Here is a 10015-nt window from a genome sequence, read left to right as displayed (position 1 = left end):
TAGCGACTCAAACAAAAACTGTTACTGTTCATTCGAAAACTGTTACGAAAAGTTACTGGAAGCATTTCAAGCTTTAACATTTAAAATGATGAAACTCATGCTTTGTATTCTAGTGCTCGCTTGCTACGCAAGCTATGTAAGTATCACATGCTTAATACTTTCTATTAAAATTAATGAGTAAATATAGTTGAATCAACTTATGTACGACAATTATAACGTTATAGATTAAAATTAATATGAGTAGTAAGTGCCACAAACTAGTTTATTCAGAATTAATGTGCCTTTTCTAAGGAAATATAGGTTTGTTATCAATACAACACAGCATGCAGTGATTTTTTTATGCACCGTAATCTGCGATCATTTTAAAATAAATTTCTACGACGAAAAAAAACTTAGGTTTTATAATATCGGACCTAATCAACAAATGCATGCAGACAGAGTCTAACCTAATCTACAAATGCATGCTTATTGGTCCATCTCCTATCTGAATACTAAAGGACTTCAGGAATGTGAAACCAACTTCAACTTAGCAATATGAAATTTATGAGTTACCTATTATCCCATGTGCTATGATACATGTGGAATCTGTGGTTTCTGTTACATTTTAGAGAGGCAAGAAATTCATGAACTTATTTTCAGAAGCATGACTAAGATATTGATGTCAGTCTGCAATCTGAATACTTTGGAACTTTATTTGATCATGAGAAATTTTCTTTTTGGATCATGAAGACCTTCCAGAATGTGAAACCACTTTTAATCTGATTATATGGATTATTTATTTCATGTGCAATTCATTATATCCTTTGCTAATACATGTTGAATCGTTTCTAGTCACTAAGACTTAACTAAACTAGTTGCAAGTGAGCTGTTACTGATCTTCTTTTCTTTTCATATATTTTCTAAATATTTAAAATTTTATTTTTTTTAAAACATGCATTTTTTCAAGATTATAAAACAAAACTTAAACGCTCACTTTTAGCTTGATTTATAGGTATTTTCAATCTTCAAGTATTTTTAGGATATTTTTTTACGACTGGTTAAATTATCTGGAAAAAAAAGTACTAAACATTTTTGGTTAGCATATCATTTGGTCCATTATTAAGTTGTGATTGAGAGACAAATTTTCCATAGCCTTGTTCCTTTTACGTCGTTGAATTCGCGAGTAAGTTCTTAAATAAATTGAGTTCCTGAATAATGAAAATATTACGAATCGATTAATTACGAATCGATAAGTTAAATGGGTTATTAAGAGTTTTTTTTAAAAAAATATAAGCGTTGTCCTCTTTTAAATTTGAATCTGGAACCGTAGCTTATTGCTGGTAATAAATTTGCACTTTAGAGCAGTATAGTATGATGGTTGGCAAAATAATGATGATAAAAGAGGCATAAGAATTTATATTTCGCTGTGATCATATAGCATACATGCCGCCTTCGGTGACAAACTGATCTGCCTTTTAAAATAATTAGAATTTCAATGTATTTCTAGATTTGAAATCGTAGTCATAAATCAAGACAGTAAATAAGTATAAACTCATATTACCCGAATAATTCTAGGTGTATTCTTTTTTCAAATTTTGGATGTTTTTCCTGCATTTTTTAAATTTACAAAGAATAGGTATTGTGATGAATTTCTAACTAAATAAGATTTGTTGTTCAGGGCAACTTATGCCAACTTTTAAGACAACGAAAAATATGTTTATTGGCTGTATGGATCTTACGAGGATATTAAAGCAAACCTTCTTTTGAGAGTCAATAATATTTTTTAGTCTTTTAATGTTATAATTTTATTACAACTTCTAAATATTTTTTTCAATTAAATGTATACTAAAATCTAAAATAGTAAATTAAAGCAAAGATGAAATGAAAGATAATTTAATTTAATGGCACTTCTAAGGAACTAAGAAACAGCGTATCCAAATAAATGAGTAATTACCGTATATTCCGATTTATAAGTCGATCCGCGGTAAAAAGTCGACTCTCTAATTTTGATTACGAGATAACAAATTTCTGCTATTTCGGATGTACCACTAAAAAAACAAAATATGAAAATTTAAAAGCTTAAAATTACTAAGTATACAAAATTATCTCAAGTTAAAAGTATTTCACTTTGTGGATGTCTGGATATGATATATTTGCCCTCAAATAAAGATTCATAAATACTTTCAGAGGCAGCTATATAAAAACTTCCCCTCTCATTTAAACATACGGCTTTTTTAAAATTTGACTTCTCAGTAACTATTTGACCAATTTTAGTCAAACTTTATATTTTGCCATGCAAAATTACATTCTCCGAAATAATGTAAAAAATTGTATACCCTACAATTCAAAAAAATTTTTTCGACTATTAATAAATATAATAATGAAAACCAACAAATATTTACTAAAAGTTTTTTTTGTATGAAATTATCTTTGGATAAGTGAATTTTATAATTGTGAGCAGGAATTTTTCGATTTGTTGTAAAAGTTCTCCAGATGTGACGAAATACACAAAAAGTAAAATTAACATTAAGGGATCCATGCGTTGGACATCTAATCTGACCAAATTATTAGGACCATATTTCCTAAATTGCGACTGCCCCCTGTATCTTGGAGGTCAGAAATCCTAATCTGTCGAAAAATAGAGATATATTCAGAGAAAGTGAATTTTTTTGTCTGATTTCGAAACTTAAAATATCGTCTGAACTAATTAATTAGCATATTTGAGGTCAATCTCCGTACCATCAAGATTGAGTCCTAGAACATGAAGATCCTATCATTAAATCAATAATTATTTAAGGTAGTCTATTTCGCTTTTCTTTTTTTGCGCTTTGTACTTTTGCGAATCGAAACTGTCAAACACACTGCATTGTTCATACACAAGAAAGACGATAAAAAAAAACAATTCAAACCTTCTTCATATTTCCTACTCTTATTGTATTACATGAGACCGCTATAACTCAATCTCCAATGTTTCAAACTAATTTCTTTTGAAGGTTGAAATGTCGGAAGACTGTGAGAAGACCAAAGATTGCCCACATGGACAGGCATGTGTTACATTAGATGGCTCACCCCATTGTAAAGAGCTTGCTAGAAAGGGTAAATATTTTTTTTAGAAGTTTTTTGGTTATTTTTATTACAAAAATATATAATTTTATAAGAATGTATTCGAATGAGCAACTTATCATATCAATTTATTTTAATATGTAAAACACTATTTCACACGTTAAATAGGAGCATACATCTTTTTGCGAGAATTTCCAACCGGTATACAATTCTGATTTAGTTCACAATGATAGGAAGCTCTTTAAATATATATGAGATTTTTTTATCCATTTCTTTTCACAATACGACAAATAAGGGGCCTGTATTTACTTTCCCCCGCTTCTCCGTTGCGTTTTCGCTGTGACTTTCTTTGCATTTGCCCTAAATAGCTGAATATATCAATTGGCTTTACTATAACTTTGGACACCTCAGCTCATGATCGGAAACCTATAACAGGATTTTATGAATAGAATCAGCTTTAACAGCTTTTACACAGATTCAATAATAGTTTAGAGATCTATATTTCAGTGTTAATGGTGCATCATAATTAAGCCAGGAGAGAGATGATAATTGATTTTTCAAGCCACCTGTCATTTTTGCATTCTGTCATTTCTTTCGTCTGTCATTTTTGTCACAACATTTGCTACAATGTATAATTTAAGTCATTTATATGTCTGCAGGCCAACTATGTTCTCCACGTACAAAGCCCATTAGAGAGGTTGATACTTTCCAGGATTATCCTCCTTGTTATCCAGAACATCATCTCCGGTGCAAAGAGAAAAATAACAGAGTAAGTTGAATCGATTTAGCCAAGGAAAATTTGGTAGTGGTAATTTTTGGGTATTGGTTATTGTTTGGTAGTAGTTATTAATCTCCTTCTGATTAACTTCTTCATTAAAGAGAGACTAGAAGTTAAGAAATCATGAGAATAAAACTGCAGAAGCTCCTCTGAGAAAATACTAATCGTTTCAAGAGGGTGCAGCGTTATTATTTTGAGGAATTAATGGTGCTTGTCACCCATATAAAGGTGTATTTTCATAAAGATAGGTATATATATATATAATATATATATATATATATATATATATATATATATATATATATATATATATATATATATATATATATATATATATATATATATATATATATATATATATATATATATTGTAATGAATTAAAATCTATTACATATTCTACAGTAATTTACTGTACAAATATACAGCAAACTTTATAAATTCATTTAAAATAGTAAATGAAAAAAATAAACTCAATTAGTAGTTAAGCGTCCTGCCGTAGAGTTGCGCTGAACCCATTTGGTCAAAAGTGTTGCCATTTTGTCACTTTGAAAAACAGTGAACTACAGTAAGTTTTTTAGGAAATCGATTTTTTTTTTCATAGCACAAATACTTAGTATGCTCATTTAAAAGAATAACTTAATAACTAGAAAATGTTGTGCTTTTTGCAATAGTGTGTTGTGAAAATTCGTTTTCGTAATTTTTTAACTATCATTTAACTGATTAAAATTAAACAGAGTTCTTTTTTAATAAATATGTTTAGAATGCAGCATGAAATTAATTTTGAATTTTGTATGCATTAAGTAAAGGCTTTAAAAGATTTACGCTAATTCTACTTTTTAAATGAAATTGCAGTTTTCAGTGAAAAATTAAAAATAAAAAAGCGTTAAGGAAAAAGAAACAGCATTAAAAAATGATATTTTGCTTTGCAGCGAGTACGTGCAATATTGCATCTTATGCTGATTGTATGGAAAAAAATTTAAGATTTATGCATTATTTTATCTGAGTAAATTAACGATGAACCATTAAATGGTTTCATAATTCGCGATCGCAACGAACTATAAGAAACGTTGTTGTATGAGACAAATACCTGCAATTTCTATATGAACAGTTACTCTGGAGACGTCTTTAATGTAGCGTGTAGCATTGTACGTTCCTTCTTTATTGTGGCTCATTAAATTTAAAAAAGAAAAATGTATGATATTCTTTCTTGTGCAAACGAAAACAAAATGGTATCTCTTTTTTTTTTAGAGATAGAACATCCAAAACACATTGGAAAAATATTTGTACATAAACTGAAAAAAATATGTATCTTCTTATTAGAGTTAACACCCAATGTCTGAGAAATAGTTTTACTAAATTTAATGATATAACATGAAAGGCCTATTTAATCCTTACATTCCATAGTTTTAAGAATCATATTACTTCAAACATTAAAATAAGCAAAAAGTATACATAAGCCTCATAATTGTATATAATTTAACTTTGTGAAAGAAGTTTTTTGTCTACAAATTTTATCAGAAAATTTTAAGTTTCAATAAAAATCATTATTTAGAAACTAAAAAACGTAAAATAAAGAATGCTTATAAAAAAAACAATTCTGAAATTTCTCACATTAAAATAACATTTCTCACATGTTTTTTTTTATTATTCATAAATGGACGTAGAAAACCATTCTATAGAAAATTATCATCAAATAAGAAAAAAAAATTCTTAAACGTAAATTTATTATAAAAATCATAACACTTACCTGATTTATATGTCCGGAGAATTCCAAAATGGTATATTCTTCGTTTGAAAATTTTATTTTCAAATAATATATACATAGATTATTCCTTCATTATTTTTAGATAACATGCCACACAGCAAAATTTTATAATGTTAAGATCACGATACCAATTTCAATATGTAACTTGAGAAACAGAATAGCTGAATTCTAGTTTAAATTATTCTTTCAAAACTAAAAATACTTACCAAGAAAACGATAAAAAATTTCTTAATAATCATCACAAATGACACTATTTCACGTAATTCGGATGATTCTTTATTGTTGTTTTTCGAATTATATTGATACAGAAATATATACTATTCTATAAAGAAGAAGAAGAATATTCTATAACTATTACAGTTCTGTATGTTCTGAAGTCACATTTATCCATTGGAATGAAGAAAGCAATGTTGCCTTTTCTTTAATTTGTAATGAATTGAAGACCCACAAAAACTTATTTTATCGTAGTACACACTTCTGTAACAATATGCGATCCCAAAGTTGCAAATTTGTTGATAATAGAAAGGTAAAAATTATTAAGAAATTGTTCTTCAAATGCTTGGCGTGTTCTGCTTCAGTGTTTGGCATGTTCTGGTTAGTTTTCTCAAGTTCTTCTGCCTTTTCCTTAGGGAAATTTGGCTTCTTATTTGCTGCTAAGAAAATGGCGAACGTCTTTGCCAATGGTTATGATAGAACTCATGCGGATATTTTCAGGCTCCCGCTAGAGGGCGTACTCAAGCGTTGCGATCGCGAATTATTTTTTTAAATCTTTACATTCGATACTGACAAAAATTTTCCGCGCGTGGCTTTTTTTTTTTTTATTAAATAGATTTTTCAAATATGATGCAAAACGGAATTTTTCAGGAACGGCAAAAGCATAATTAAACTTTAATATCCAAAATAATTAAATACATAACTCCTTGCCCAAACTAAATATAAAACATTTTCACTAGAATCAATTTGCAATTGTTTGGGCGAAAATGTAAAATGTATTTATTTACTGTAATATTAGCTTTAGCGCAAGCATTTTTCACGCAAAACATTATTCCATTTTAAAGAAAGAAAGAAAAAAACTCAAATTACTCAAAAAATCAATATTTAACCATTATAATCTGTCGGAATGAAACTTTCTCACAATTTTTTTTTCAGTATGTGTGTGTGAAACAAGAATAAAAGAGAGATAGAAAACTGGATTCAAAGCTAAGAAGATCACCAACTTGTTTTTCTTAAACTATATTTCAGCATTATACGTTAAACTTTAACCTAAAATTATTTTACAAATTGTAAAAAACCTATTGATTTATTTTATATAAAACTGTTCTTTCTGAAAATAAATAATTTATTTCTTGTCAATCTTGTCTATATATTCAATAAATAACATATGAAATATTAAAAAAATAAAACTAATACATTGGATAAAGCGATCAGTTTTTTTAATGGGCTTGTGTATGTAGTGAAAAGTATTATCATACTATTCATACTCATTTAAACACATTCAATATACGAAAAAAAAAGTTATGTAATAATCTTGAATTTTTAAAAGATTATTTTATTGCTCGCTATTAGGTTGGAATCTTACTATTAAATTCCCAATAGTTAGAGCACTCAAATCTCTACTGAAGATCAGTAACTGTTGATGGTAACCTAAATTTAAATTGTTACCTGACCGGTAAAAGTTGAAATATCGACATTTTATCGTATATCAGCAATGCTCTAGAACAAATTTCTGGAAGCTCTGTGTTTGATGACAATACAAGTTTCAATCATTTTCTGACAGCTACAAGCAGTGATGGCAATACAAGTTTCAATCATTTTCTGACAGCTACAAGCAATGATGACAATACAAGTTTCAATCATTTTCTGACAGCTACAGGCAGTGATGACAATACAAGTTTCAATCATTTCCTGACAGCTACAAGCAGTGATGACAATACAAGTTTCAATCATTTCCTGACAGCTACAAGCGATGATGGCAATACAAGTTTCAATCATATCCTGACAGCTACAAGCAGTGATGACAATACAAGTTTCAATCATTTCCTGACAGCTACAAGCAATGATGACAATACAAGTTTCAATCATTTTCTGACAGCTACAAGCAGTGATGACAATACAAGTTTCAATCATTTCCTGACAGCTACAAGCAGAATATATCTTCACATCATCAACAAAGGAAATTAACCGATGTTGGTCAGCTGTATGCATTAAAGTAGAGTTACAGGATACATTTACTTGTACTTCAAAATTAATTATCTTAATTGCTTTCAGAAAGAAACAAACACGAATACGTTACTATTTTAAGGTAACTGAAAATTACAGAGATAAATACTATCTTGAACCTCAATCGAAAGTCGCAACATTCTTGTATAAAGATACTAAATCCCTCACCAAAGTTTAATTAGAGGACAATACAGTGAAACTAAGTTTACCAAAATTTTAGGTATTCTTCGGTTAGCTGGATGAAGCGAAAAGTTGCGGAAAAACATTCACCAACATTTTTTTTTTTTTTTTTTTTGAAAACGAAAAATTTAAAGGAAAAATTTAAAAAATTTAATAAATTTAAATTAGATAAAATTAAATTAAATTAGAATAAGAAAAACAGTTGAATTTTCTCGCAACAGGGTAATTGAAAAGTATTAAATTTTAGGTATAGCTAAAAACATTTTCGGGAATCTCACATATTCTAACATATTTTAAGAAATATCTCACACTTTGAAGATTTTTTTTTTTGAAAATTCCTGATTCTGAAGACTTATTAACTATCGACAAAATCAAATGTTTATACTAATATATAATGACCTAGTTTCGAAACTATAAAAAGTCTAGATACATAAATAGAGAAACTAGTCTAGAAACTTAGTTAGTGAAATTAGTCTGGCAACCTAGTTCCGTTTCTCACTCTTTCACTTTCCCGCTTGCATGCGACCGGTTCCATAGAAATTGTACTGACCCCTCCTGGGTTGCCATACACATTGTGCAAGGCTTTACTGAACTCCTACTGGGAGATCTGGCGACTTTAGCACCTAAAAATGAGCGTCAGCATGCTTTATGTTTACTTTAAAGCGTAAAAGAAAAAGAAAAATTTAAGCGGTTCCAAGAGATGAATTGAAGCGTCAACAGCACTTCGAAGCACGAGCAGCATGCTGAATGGCTGAATAATATTACCTAAATAATATTACGAAAATATTAACCTAAGTAGGTTCAAAAAATTATACCTACCACTTCAACACTAATCACCAATAACTATGGAGCAAGAAATGTTGCATTTTCTGTGATATTTCTCATCCTTAAAATAGGGAATATGAGTTATGAGGGCAGAAAATCACAAGTATTGGGAATGTGCCACATACCCGTGATTCTTACCAAATGGCCATACAGATTGTCGTGCTATGCTAATTATCCCTAAATGGGCACTTCTTTTTTTTAACAAAATATGAAGCCTCAAAATTTTAAAAGTGGTTCTAGCATGTCTTAAGAAATGTAAATGGTATTAACGTTCAAAAATTTGAAGAAAATACAGTTAAATTTATAAATTCCTATTGTTAAACAAATTTAAAAAAATCATTTTTCAAGCATCCCACCTAGATGGCTAGAATATTCAATTATAGTCGCTGTTCAATTTTCAAGGTACACAACTTTTTTAAAATTATAAGACACACAGACAGACACATGTACTTCTAATTTTATTATTATAAATATACATTGTAATATTTGAACATTTCACAAAAAAGTCTAAGAAAGGACTCACTGTTCTTCAAGTTTCAGCTTTATCTAAGTTTTTGTCTCGCTTTAACTAATAATTATCTAAAATAAAATTTAAAAAGAATATACATAGATATGGCGAGGGAAATGTTATATGCTAGCTATCTTCAATTTTTTTCTTCTTACGTGTAAACAAATTTTGCTAAAATTTCCTCAATATCATCTTACAAGAATGTAATTTTTTAATCCACTTTTTTAATTCGCAAAGTTGAATACAAAGGCAAAGTTGAATGTGAATGGCAAAGCTATGAAAGTAATTGCTTAATATTGTAAAAACTTCATTTGCTTAAAAAATTTTAAAAAGAGAAAAATACGACATGTTACGATCGGCCCTCATTCTCAAAACTTGCTTTTGCGTAAATGAGTAAAGCAGCAAAGGAAATTCTAAAGCAGAAGACGCTGCCAACCAACAAAAAAAAATAGTAAATAAAACTAGAAAAATCGCAGTGGTCGAGAGAGGCAAATCAAGACTGTTGCATTCCCCACTGAACGCGCTACGGAGAGTTGGAGAGGAACTCTCCGTAGCGCGTTGCTAACGAGGGATTCGGCATTTATCTGAATAAAACAAAGTTCTAAGGAATCAAAATGAGCCGATATAAATGGAGTGACATTAATGAGCTGGTGGCATTGGTTTTAAATTTATGTCCAAAGCTCCAAAGTGTGAGGT

General features: G+C 29.3%; 1 long non-coding RNA gene across 1 annotated transcript; it reads left to right on the top strand.

Moving 5' to 3' along the window:
- On the top strand, window positions 1–6939 carry LOC147813788 (uncharacterized). The gene is made up of 4 exons (XR_015432275.1): window positions 1–136; window positions 2973–3075; window positions 3702–3811; window positions 6736–6939. It is a non-coding gene; the product is annotated as an uncharacterized LOC147813788 (long non-coding RNA).
- The last annotated feature ends 3076 nt before the right edge of the window (window positions 6940–10015 follow it).

The sequence above is a fragment of the Parasteatoda tepidariorum genome, chromosome 3, assembly GCF_982258835.1.
Source record: "Parasteatoda tepidariorum strain Cologne lab strain chromosome 3, Ptep-v5.0, whole genome shotgun sequence".
Taxonomy (NCBI): Eukaryota; Metazoa; Arthropoda; class Arachnida; order Araneae; family Theridiidae; genus Parasteatoda; species Parasteatoda tepidariorum.
Note: the sequence above shows the minus strand (reverse complement) of the source record. Positions and strands in the feature narration are given on the sequence as shown.